This window comes from Nuphar pumila, chromosome 15 (assembly GCF_984573655.1).
Source record: "Nuphar pumila chromosome 15, dmNupPumi1.hap1.1, whole genome shotgun sequence".
NCBI lineage: Eukaryota > Viridiplantae > Streptophyta > Magnoliopsida > Nymphaeales > Nymphaeaceae > Nuphar > Nuphar pumila.
The window spans coordinates 91722463-91734906 of NC_143263.1; the positions used below are offsets into that span (position 1 = coordinate 91722463).

Sequence of the window (12444 nt, forward strand, 5' to 3'; positions counted from 1 at the left end):
ATTGATTTTTGACTTGAACTGAATCCTGATAGTCTTTCTGGTCAATTTATCATCCCTGCATTGTTCTTTCATGCTTTAGATGGAAACCTTGAAATGGAATTCTCAGTTGTAAAATACAGTTTTGTTCTTGATAAGATATTCTAACTCCAAAAATTCAAAGAAAGACTTGCATTGCTCTATGTTCTTGGACACTCCATTACTGAGCGAGTATGATCTCCTATTTCAATGACCTTTTCTTATTATGCTATCCCTTTTGAAAACAAACCTTTTTTCATAGGCTAGCGGATGCTAAAAACTGCTCTAACAAGTCCATTTCTTAGCTTGAGTAGATTCTTCATGGTTGATCATTACTGAAATTATGTTAGTGCTCCTTGTGTTAATACCATAGTCACAAATATTGGCCTCGGCCATATCTCTGCGAGGCTATTTCTCGCGATATTATAGGTTTGTTGATAACTCTCGGAAAAAACTTGAGAAAATCTCAGAGCTTAAAAAATATCATGTTTAGACAAAAAATACATAAATAATAGAAGAATTAAGTAAAAAATGTAAAAGAAAAAAGGAAAACATTTTTAAATGTAAAAAGTAAATAAAAACAGTAAAACTAATTGATAATATTGTGATACTATCACGAGAATATCATGATATTATCAAATTGATGATATTTTCAAAATATTGCGATATTTTACCTATATTATTGTTTGCTGAATTTTCTGCGATAATATCATGATATTTTGAAAATATCGCTGATATATGTTACTATGGTTAATATGTAATACTAATTCCATATTTCATGATTACACTTACAATGTTGTGTTTACTACCTGTTCAGTGCAGAAGAAATTAATGCCTGCTGAATTGAGAAAGTGTTGCAAGTATGCTCAATTTGGTCTTTCTTATGACGGGCATCGATTTATAGGACAATCTACAAATGCAAAAGGATACAATACATGCAAGGTAAAATTCAAGGAATATGTGTTCAATTGTATGTCAAAGATACATAAAGGATTGATTGGTCAGTGAATGATTATTTATGCCTATTGGAAAAAAATTACTTATAGAGGCATGCACATGCAGAGGCAATCAGAAAGGATATTTTAGTCATTACTATTATAGTCAAAAGTAGAGTTTGTGCTGATTGCACTTCTTATTACCAGAATACATGGAATACTAGAGGAAGCTGTCTTCTATTTGGTTCCTCTTGCTTTATCTGATGTTTGATTAGGTATTGTAAGTTTGTTTTTGAGGAGATCAAGACTTATAAGATTCAGTTTGTGCAAGTGATGGGACGTCGGTATGGTAGAATAATGGTTGAAGTAGGAGAGGATTGTCATGATCACCGTTTATGAAGGAGTTTGATAGCACGTGCAACAGATATGGTTAAATGGCTTGACTGGGTCAAAAGGAGGGGATGATGTTTGTGGTTGCATTCTTCATTTCTTTTGTTCTCATCTCGAGTATATCTAAATATGATAATTTTTTTGCTCTCTCTCTCTCTCTCTTACAGCTGTCTTCTTCATGCTATATTTTAAAAAATTTCAATCATTGCAAGTTTTAATTATGTTAGTTGCAATTCATTAATCAAATGATATAATTAGCCAAATTATTGGCCACTGCTAGGGGGTAAGTAGTTATTAGCTTTTGATATAGATCACGAGGTCTACAAATAACTTGACCCAACAAGATCTAATTACTTCATCCAAAATCATTAACTAAATTAAATTTCAGTTGAAACTGATTGATTGGATTCCCCCAGACCTTGTGGGAAATTCTATTAAAACAGAGCTTTTTTTCCTACATTCAGATGGGCTCAAGCTCAATAGCTTGCCGGGGCCAACACATCAATAGATCGAGGGAAAACTATGCATAGAGAAATATTTTTGATTTGTTAATATAGGTAATGAATTTATGGTTATTGTTTTTTAGGAAGAAAGAATAAATATATTTTTTTATATGCATTTTTAGCCGGGTGTGTGTGGACTGGTGGGGAGGGTGGGTCTTGGGGATTGTTACATATTCTGAATTCAGGTGCATCTCAGTAGCTTTTGGATGATGGTACTTTTTTTAAAGAATTCTTACCCATTTTTTATCAATAATAGATAATTGCAAGAACAGTTTTGTGACCTCTTGCAAAACATGAACTGGTTTTGGAGCTTTGGTTGAATATGGATAAGATGCATCATATGCAATTGATTTGAATCTTGCAAATATGCATATGCTATAACTCTTGAAACTCCCTGATCTTTGTGATACTGCTAACTATTTTTCAGTCTGCCAGCACACTGGCCACATATTTGAAGCTCTGGCTCTTAAGAGAGTAATCTAACTAATGTCGTTGTGTTGACTCAACTGATATTGAAGTTCAATTCTCTAGCTCCATAAAGGATTAGTTTTTTCATCAAGATTGTATTGACTGATCATGTGTCCACGTATGCCTGCTATTTGCTATTTAAGAATCTTGACAACCGAAAAGGTTTGTAAATTATTTACTGGCCATCAATCATAAGTTCCTGTCAACACCAACAGATATGAATTTTTCCAGTTTCGCATTTTGACATCTTCAACAGTTTTGTCATGTTTGTACACACTATTAGCTCAGTATGTGGCTATTTATGTAAAATTTCAGTTGTCTTTCTCTTTCTCTAGCATGATTACATTAACATAGGGTTCGTCAAGTTTCACTTCAAACTGATGATGGACGTAATGTAGCTGCAATTGACATTACGCTTTGGTGCTTTGAGCTGTATGCTTATATAGATTTGCCATATATGCCAGATTTTTTGTCTTTTGGCATGCACAGCCTGGATTCAAAAGGGGGTACTTTTGTCCATTGGTCATGATACAATCTTGATCATTCTCTTTTCGATATCAGTATGATATTGAATCAAGATCTAGTTAACCTGAATCTTTTTAACTCATCTGGTTAACCTGAATCTTTTTAACTTAGCAGCCTTCATCTTCCTAATCTTGTCTTCTCAGACTGAGGCGTTACTTTTGCAATGTCTTCTACTTTAAAGGGGTTTCTTTTGGATCTATTGTGCATATTTGATGGAGACGAGTTAAAGTTGGATTCTTTGGAATGAATTGCATTGGTTTTCACTCTGCTTTTTTTTTTGGCATGCTTCCCAAACATCTTCAGAATATACTCATGATTTTGGTTTCCGTTGACTTGGTGGATTTCACTTTTTATGTATTATGAAACATTCTGGTTTTTCTTGGTTTGGATTTTGACGTTAGTACAATATTTATGGGCTGTCACTAGTAAATAAGTATGAAATGAAGTCTGTCCCAATAAACTTTGCTGCCGGTTGTCGGAGCATCTGGATTGTCTTTACCATCTGAGCCCTCATGTCCACCAGAGTATTTGACATCAATCAATCATTTAACTGCTTTGCTTGGGAAGCTCCTATACGTGGGGCCATTCTATCGTTAGATGTGGGGTGCAACACATGGTTCTGTAAGATCCCCGCACCGTCATTGATCAGCAATAACAGGCTTCTACGATATTAAACCAATGTTCACGTTGTGGCTATTCTAGCGTTATAAAATGCGGCCGTCTCAACAACCACCATTTCCACGAATATATCAAGCATAATTCTTCTCAATCTCCTTAGATTTAAGGAGCTCTAGGTTTCCTCTAATTCACACACAAGTTGTTAGGCAGCTCACCTACCATGTCTTCCGCTCTCTTTTGCATGCTTCACCATGTGGCAAATTGGCCTCCAGGCATGCAACATCCTACATTCGTTTTAAAAGATCTCCGCACCAGTTTACTGGATTCTTCCTCTCAGTCACTAGTTTAGGCTCTGTTTTGGAGCCCGTGTTGGTGAGATGAGAGGGATGATGGGAGTGGGAGATGAGGTAACATCCTTGTGAGGTAGATGGTATTAATTACACCCTCGTTTAATACAATCTCATCTCCCATCTTCTGCTCCCAAACATAATCCGATTGGAGTCACTGTTTTGAGAGGGAAGCAAGAGATGGAAGCGGTATTGGTAGGAGAGATGGTGTTAAATCCATCGATTTGATCACCGCTCCCAACCAGAGCCCCAGGCCCTTAGCGTATGACAAGATCACATATGGCAATGAAGGGAGCAGGATGTGTGTTGCTCTCCCTTTTTCCTTTCTTTTCTCTTTTAATGAAAAATCCACCAGGATAGAGCCCTAAATTGGTCCCACCCTATAAGAAAGCAGATCTAGTGCTGAGGAGATCTCCGTGCACGATATTGTGCAGTGATTTTGTGTTTGCATGGGTCTCGTTCAGTGATATTCTGTTGTTTGTGTGGGCCAAGTACTTAACAAGGTACTTGCCCCTCAGCACTGGATCTGTTCCCCACCTTATAAGGGGGCATTTGCGTGTCACGGATTCCGCCCTTTCCTTTCTGTGGAAAGGGAATCGCCCCCCCCCCCCCCCCCCTGGGAACCTTTTCTACTGAAAGTTGGGGGTTCTCGTGGATTTTGGGCTCTTCCCAATTTGTTTGGTCACTGTGGGGCCCGTGGAAACACATACCCGTTGATGTGTTTCCGCAGAAAAGCCCCAGTTTTTGTGACATGCAAACATCCACGTAGTGGTTGCAAAACTGGGGAGATTCAGTTCCGGGTTTACACTCCAATGATTATCAACTCTGGGATACAGTCCAACCATCATATTTGATCCATTCATCAAATACATGAGAACTACACAAACAACCCCGAAAAAACTGATTGTTTGCAGTCCTCACATCTGTGCCATCTTCATTAAGAACTTATCATTGGCAATAAGATTTAAAATTTAAAATGCAGTAAGACTGTCAAGACAAACTTTTAATGATTAAATATAATCGAGTCGAACTAAACTCGAGTGAGAGAGAGAGGGAGGGAGAGAGAGAGAAAGAGAACACGATAGTTAACGAGGTTCATGTGACCTATGTCCTTAGATTCTCTCCACAGGTTTTACGATGATCTCTATAGAGGTTCAACTATGGGATAATTGTAGTTACAATTCCTTGCATAAATCCCGGATTATGTGGATTTGATTTTAACAATATGGTAATGTTTATCTTCATCTCTCCTCTTTCTTTATCTAATTTAATTTCTCCTCTACAAGTTTCTTTTGGTGCTCTTATGTTATTCTTGGCATGCTCTGATTTAGAACTTGATGGTGGTCATGCCTGATGTGTTTCTAAATTGGGTGAGATTATGATCTTATTCTTTACATCCCCCCCAAGCGCAATGGGCGATCGAGCACATTGAGCTGGTCATGTAACTAGAGGAAGCGAGCAGTGGAGAGTGGCTTGGTCATCCTGTCTGCGAGTTGTTCAGCTGAGGGAATGTGACTAAACTATGAACGATTTTTTGTGACCATGGCCACAAAAAAAATGTAGGTTGATCTCAATGTGTTTGCTACGTTGGTGAAGCACAGGATTCATTTGGAGGATATTAAGAAAAAATGTGCAACCCCTTTAATAAATAATAGAATATTTATGTACAATGAAAAAAAAATAGATTCTCATGTGGTGGCTTCTCTTAGGGCCTCAACTTCTCTTGAGCCGCCCCCTGGCCTCACGTTTCTGTTTCATTTCATTAGCATAGGAGAACAAAGAGCATAGCAATTATGTAACGAACTTCACAACGCATGTCATAACTCTTGTGAAATGTCGTGGTGATGATAACAGCACATGTGAAGCAGAAACGAACGCTAAAAAGTCTGCATGCAAATTTTGGTACACATAATCCACATCAAATGTATAGCTAACGCCAAATTCTCTCATAACATGAACCTGTTAAAAACTAGATGCACTTATCTATAAAGATTTAACAAATTCATGCCAGACATCTTGCCCAAATTAAACGATAGAAGTCACAAGCATGTTCAAGTTTGTACACGTTGACCAAAGATAAAAGTGGAGATAGGGAGTCAAGTTGGAAAAAGTGTGCAAATAAGACCAACATTCAACAAATTCAGACTCAGATTCTCCACAAGCTGGAAGAAATTGGCATAGTGCTGCAATATGAACATAATGACGAAAAGGTAAAATTAAAATATACAAACAAACATTTAGCAAATGAATGTGACAAGTACACGTGACCAAAGCCATCTCATTCATCTGCAGCCATTAGGTGGGTTGAGGATATCCAAGAGCTATCATCAAGTGTTTGCGAGCATAATGTAGATGAGTAACTTATGCAGTACCTTTGCAATGTACACAATCCACATCTAAGAGGATCAAGTGAATATATATGAATATGAGTTTAAGCAAAAATAGGAAACACCCAAATATAACCTGTTCCCATATTGGTTGACCGACTCCATGGGCAGATCTCATTTATAAGATTTCACTTACGGGTACTTACGTTGCAATTTATGTATTTAACATAATGTGCAAGCATAGATGGGAATGAGCCTGTTTTACCCTCTTGCCATTGATCAATGGATAGGGTGATCGATGAGTCTCATATCCATGTCATAACCATTCGAGCAGGTATTGCAGCAACGGCAAGTCTTTGGTTTTAGCATAAGTTAAAAGTAAAAAGCATAGTTGTCATGGGAAAAATTATAACCCACAACTATGTCACGTAGGGGCAGGTGCCAGTGCAAAGGGTAAAAAAACCTGGTTGCATGGGTGTAGATGTTTATATGTTTGTCACATGTATGTAAGTATGTATTTCAAAGAATGCATTTACAATTATATAAACTTTTGTTTTTTACTTTTTAAAACTTGGATAATTTTGGACTAATCTCACATGCGTGCGGGTGTGACCAATGTGCTTTTGGGGTGAAGAGAAACCATGTTGAATAAATGCACGATAACCTCGAAAATATAAGGACATGAGCATAAAAAAAATGTAATGGCCCGACAGATTTCAAACCAAAAATACCAGGAAAATAATTTTTTTCCCAAACTTAACATATTATAGATTATCCTTTTTTTTAAATATAATAATGCTACGGTCTCACAAACAGACACGTTCCAACCATACTAAGTACCAGACGGCTTGTCTGAGCGCAAGCATGTCTTAGCCTCGTATTACCAGATCTAGTACGTACGGAACCACCGTTAACAAATTCGATTGAATCATAGGGCTTAGGGTTTAAGGGTTTAAGGGTTTTAGGGTTTTAGGGTTTAGGGTTTTAGGGATTAGGGTTTAGGTTTTAGGGTTTACGGTTTTAGGGTTTTAGGGTTTGGGGTTTTCGGGATTAGGGTTTAGGTTTTAGGGATTCAAGGGTTTAGGGTCTTAGGGTTTTAGATTTAGGGTTTAGGGATTTAGGGTTTTAGAATTTTAAGTTTTAGGGTTTAGGGTTTAGAGTTTTTAGGGTTTAGGGTTTTTAGGGTTTAGGGTTTTTAGGGTTTTTAGGGTTCAGGGTTTAGGTTTTATGGTTTTTGGGTTATAGGGTTTTCGGGTTTAGGGTATAGGGTTTTAGGGTCTTCGGGTTTAGGGTATAGGGTTTTAGGGTTTCGGGTTTAGGTTTTAGGGTTTTAGGGTTTATGGTTTATGGTTTTAGGGTTTAGGGTTTAGGGTTTAGGGTTTAGGGTTTAAGGGTTTTAGGGTTTAAGGGTTTAGGGTTTAGGGTTTAGGGTTTAGGGTTTAGGGTTTAGGGTTTTAGGGTTTAGGGTTTAGGGTTTTAGGGTTTTATGGTTTAGGGTTTAGGGTTTAGGGTTTAGGGTTTAGGGTTTTAGAGTTTTAGGGTTTAGGTTTTAGGGTTTAGGATTTAGGGTTTTAGGGTTTAGGGTTTAGGGTTTAGGGTTTAGGGTTTACGGTTTAGGGTTTAGGGTTTAGGGTTTAGGGTTTAGGGTTCAGGGTTCAGGGTTCAGGGTTCAGGGTTCAGGGTTCAGGGTTTAGGGTTTAGGGTTTAGGGTTCAGGGTTTTGGGTTTAAGGTTTTAGGGTATAGGGTTTTAGGGTTTAGGGTTTAGGGTTTAGGTTTTAGGTTTTAGGTTTTAGGGATTAGGGTTTTACGGTTTATGGTTTTAGTGTTTTCGTGTTTTAGGGATTAGGGTTTAGGGTTTTAGGGATTAGGGATTAGGGTTTAGGGTTTTAGAGTTTAAAGTTTAGGGTTTTAGGGTTTAGCGTTTTAGGGTGTTAGGGTTTAGGGTTTAGGTGTTAGGGTTTAGGTTTTCGGTTTTAAGTTTTATGTTTTAGGTTTTAGAGTTTAGGGTTTAGGGTTTTAGAGTTTAGGGTTTAGGGTTTTAGGGTTTAGGTTTTAGGTTTTAGGTTTTAGGGTTTAGGGTTTAGGGTTTAGGGTTTTGGGTTTTGGGTTTTGGGTTTAGGGTTTTAGGGGTTTAGGGTTTTAGGGTTTAGGGTATAGGGTTTTAGGGTTTAGCTTTTAGGGTTTTAGGGTTTTTCGATTTAGGTTTTAGGATTTTGGGTTTTAGGGTTTTGGCTTTTAGGGTTTAGGGTTTTAGGGTTTTAGAGTTGAGTGTTTAGGGTTTAAGGTTTAGGGTTTAGGTTTTTGGTTTTTGGGTTTTGGGTTTAGTTTTTAGGGTTTAGAGTTTAGGTTTTAGTGTTTTAGGGTTTAGGGTTTAGGGGTTAGGGTTTATGGTTTTGGGTTTTGGGGTTTAGAGTTTTGGGTTTTGGGGTTTTAGGTTTAGGATTTAGGGTTTAGGGTTTTAGGTTTAGGATTTAGGGTTTAGGGTTTTTGGGTTTTTGGGTTTCAGGCTTAGGGTTTAGGATTTAGGATTTAGGATTTAGGATTTAGGATTTAGGATTTAGGATTTAGGGTTTAAGGGTTTAGGGTTTTAGGGTTTTAGGGTTTAGGGTTTTAGGGTTTTAGGGTTTCAGGTTTAAGGTTTAGAGTTTTGGTTTTAGGGTTTTAGGGTTTAGGGTTTTAGGTTTTAGGGTTTTAAGGTGTAGCATTTCGGGTTTTAGGGTTTAAGGTGTAGGGTTTAGAGTTTTAGGTTTTAGGGTTTTAGGGTATAGGGTTTTAGGGTTTTAGGGTTTAGGGTTTTAGGGTTTAGGGTTTAAGTGTTTAGGGTTTAGTTCAACTAGTAGATAAATTGGTCGCTGTCTGTTCATGAGAAATAGTTGAACTACTAGAAGAATCAACATTCTATCTATTGTTCATCATGATACCAGGGTGCAAGCGTCGAACTGAGTAGACAGAGAAGAGCGCTTTACAACAGAGATAATGGTGACAACGTTGAATTGAGTAAAATAGTGATTTGCAGTAGAAATCAGATAAGAGAATAGCGATTTACAATAGAAATCAGATTAGATAGTAGCGATTTACAATAAAAATTAGATAAGAGAGTAACGATTTACAGTAAAAATCAAATAAGAGAATATCAATTTACAGTAAAAATTAGATCAAAGAGTAGCAATTTATAATAGAAATTAGATAAGCGAGTAGCGATTTACAGTAGAAATCAGATAAGAGAGTAGCGATTTACAGTAGAAATCAGATCAGAGAGCAACGATTTACAGTAAAAAACAGATCAAAGAGTAACAATTTACAGTAGGGATCAGATAAGAGAGTAGTGATTTATAGTAGAAATCAGATCAGATAGTAGTGATTTACAATATAAATCAGATTAGAAATTAACGATTATAGTAGAAATCAGAATAGAGAATAACGATTTAAAGTAGAAATTAGATCAGAAAGTAGCGATTTACAGTAGAAATTAAATCAAAGAGTTGCAATTTACAATAGAAATCAGATAAGAGAGTAGCAATTTATAGTAGAAATCAAATCAGAGAGTAACGATTTACAGTAGAAATCAGATCAGAGAGTAGCGATTTACAGTACAAATCAAATTTATAGTGTAAATCGCTACTTATCTGATTTGTATTGTAAATCGCTATTCTCTGATCTGATTTGTACTGTAAATCACTACTATATGATCTGACTTATATTGTAAATTGCTACTCTTTGATTTGATTTTTATTGCATATCGCTACTCTCTTATCTGATTTTTACAATAAATCGCTACTCTCTGATTTGATTTTTATTGTAAATCTCTATATTCTTATCTGATTTCTACACAAGGCAGTGTTAGGAAACACACACGCAAGAAAATGAAGAAACAAAAAAGATCAAACCGCAAAGAAAAAGAACACACATATTTACGTGGAAAAAACCTCCCCTCAAACTAGAGAGGGAGTAAAAAAAATCATGGCCGCCAAGAGAGAAATCTTATTGCTCTTTTCAACATTTACAAGGGAGAAAGAAAAGAAAGAATTTATAAAAGGCAAGGGCGACAACCCTAAACCTAAACAAGTCAAGTCTAAGAAAAATTTGTTCTGGGGGGTGCTGCCCTCCAAAGACTCCCCACCAGGACCGCCCGCCTTGACCCCCATCCACTGACTGTGCAGCGGGACCCACGCCAGGAGAAACCCCTAGACCCCCTTATGTAAGGAAAAAAACTATAAATGAGGCTCCACAACTCATCTGGCACGAACGAGAAGACGACCATGTGTTGTAACACAAGTTAAAAACAAAGGCAAAATATGCAAATCTATTGAGGAGCGAGAGGACATTTTTGTCCAACGCATATCTATCTTACAGGAAAACATTTCCGTTAAAAGCATATCTATTTTTTTATATATTATTTTATTATAAAGTCATCTTAGACAACATTGGTATATGAATTATTGTGGGTCCCAATATATCTTTGTACACACCAAAACACTGGAATTTGTGTTAGGAAGAGATTGCATGCATGAATTCAGGAGGGTATCACACCATTTAAATAATATTGACTTGGTAGATTAATTGGAGTCTGTGCCCAATTAGAGAAGATCGACATTAATCATAACAATTGACATTAATCACTTGGAATTTCCACATGGGTGTCTATTACATGGGAACATTTTTGCATCATAGAAGCCACCAGGTGGACTTGACTTCCATATAGCAACAAATGAAACAAAAAAAAAAGGTGGACAGAGTGCGATTGCCATCCTTTCACTGCCTTGCTTTCTAAAATGACCTGCTATTTTTCTCCCAATTTTGTGAAGAAACACCCCGGTAAAATGGTAAGGTACTATTTCATAGTAATGCTTACATCATTAGTCAGTCTTCATATTCCTTTGATCCTTCTTGTTTACATGCTTTTAATTGTATCCGCCTTTTCCCTTTGGTCTAAAGTTTGGTTGCATGCGTCCATCCATCCTTCGAAGTAAGAAAAAAATCTATCTGACTCGTATTAACCCCACTTTTAAGTGTTACTAGGTGAGACTCTCTCTTCCTAAACCAAGTGTTTGCTAAGATTATATCATAGGACAAACCAAAATCTAAAATCCTTTCTTCACTTTTGTTTCTTTCTCCTATACCATAGCCTAAATGGATACTCTCAAATCCATCCCTACTAATGCCTACATGTCCATTAAGGTCACCGCCTATGAAAAGCTTTTCTCAATAAGATATCCCTTGTACTACTCCATCTAAATCTTTCTAAAATTGACGCTTAATGAAATCATCTAAATCTACTTGAGGTGAATAAACACTAATAATATTAATAATATTCATACCTAATATTAATTTAATAAGTAAAATCATATCACCCTTCCTACGGACCTCAACTATATTATCTATAAACTCACGACTCATAACAATCCCTACTTCATTCCTATTCCTATTTATTCCTGTATACCAAATCTTATATCCCCAAGGTTCTATCACTTTTGTTTTCTCACCTACCCATTTGGTCTCTTGTAGACATAAAATATCAATCTTTCTCCTACACATAACATCTACTAACTCTACCAACTTACCAGTTAAAGACCCTATGTTCCAAGTGGCTAACCTAATTTTATGGTCTTGGACTAACTTCTTTACCCCCACCCGTCCAACAAAGTGAGGGAACCCTTGCCTATTTGACACCACACCCGGGCGCCGATGTGATGTGTCGCTTCTGGGCGATGACCTAGCAACCCTTGCCCATTTATAACTGCCTCTGGCCTATAGAGTACAGCGCGTCGCTCAGTAGGGAATGCCCCAACAAATTTCTCATATTGGTTCATATTCATAGGGTATGACTAAGTTTTTATGTTGGCTGTCACTGGCCTACCACACACCTCCTTTTTTATCCGAGCTTGGGACCGGTAGTGTATAACTAAACAGTTATACACAGGCAGAGTTAAAAGGTCATTAACGAAGGGCCCAACCAGGTTCGAACCAGTGACCTCTTGATCTGCAGTCAAATGCTCTACCACTGAGCTATGGACCCATTACTTTCTGTTATATTCTTTTTTAGTACAAGGGGGAATATATAAAGGCTTTTACAATAAAGGTTGGATCTTTCCTAAACAGAAAAGATACGGTTATGGATAGGCAACAGTAAAAGGAAAGAAGGTAACAAAACGCATTTTTGGTAGGTAATGGATCTTTCACGATTTATGCCTTTTTGGTAGGTAATGGATCTTCCATGATTTATGCACGACTTGTGCTCATCCACGATTTATGCACAACGATTTATGCTCATCTTGGTAGGCAATAAATCTTCCATGATTTATGCACAAGTCGTTG

General features: G+C 37.1%; 1 non-coding gene across 1 annotated transcript; it reads right to left on the bottom strand.

Moving 5' to 3' along the window:
- Positions 1-12073: 12073 nt before the first annotated feature.
- Positions 12074-12145, bottom strand: TRNAC-GCA (transfer RNA cysteine (anticodon GCA)). The gene has a single exon. It is a non-coding gene; the product is annotated as a tRNA-Cys (tRNA).
- Between the last annotated feature and the right edge of the window lie 299 nt (positions 12146-12444).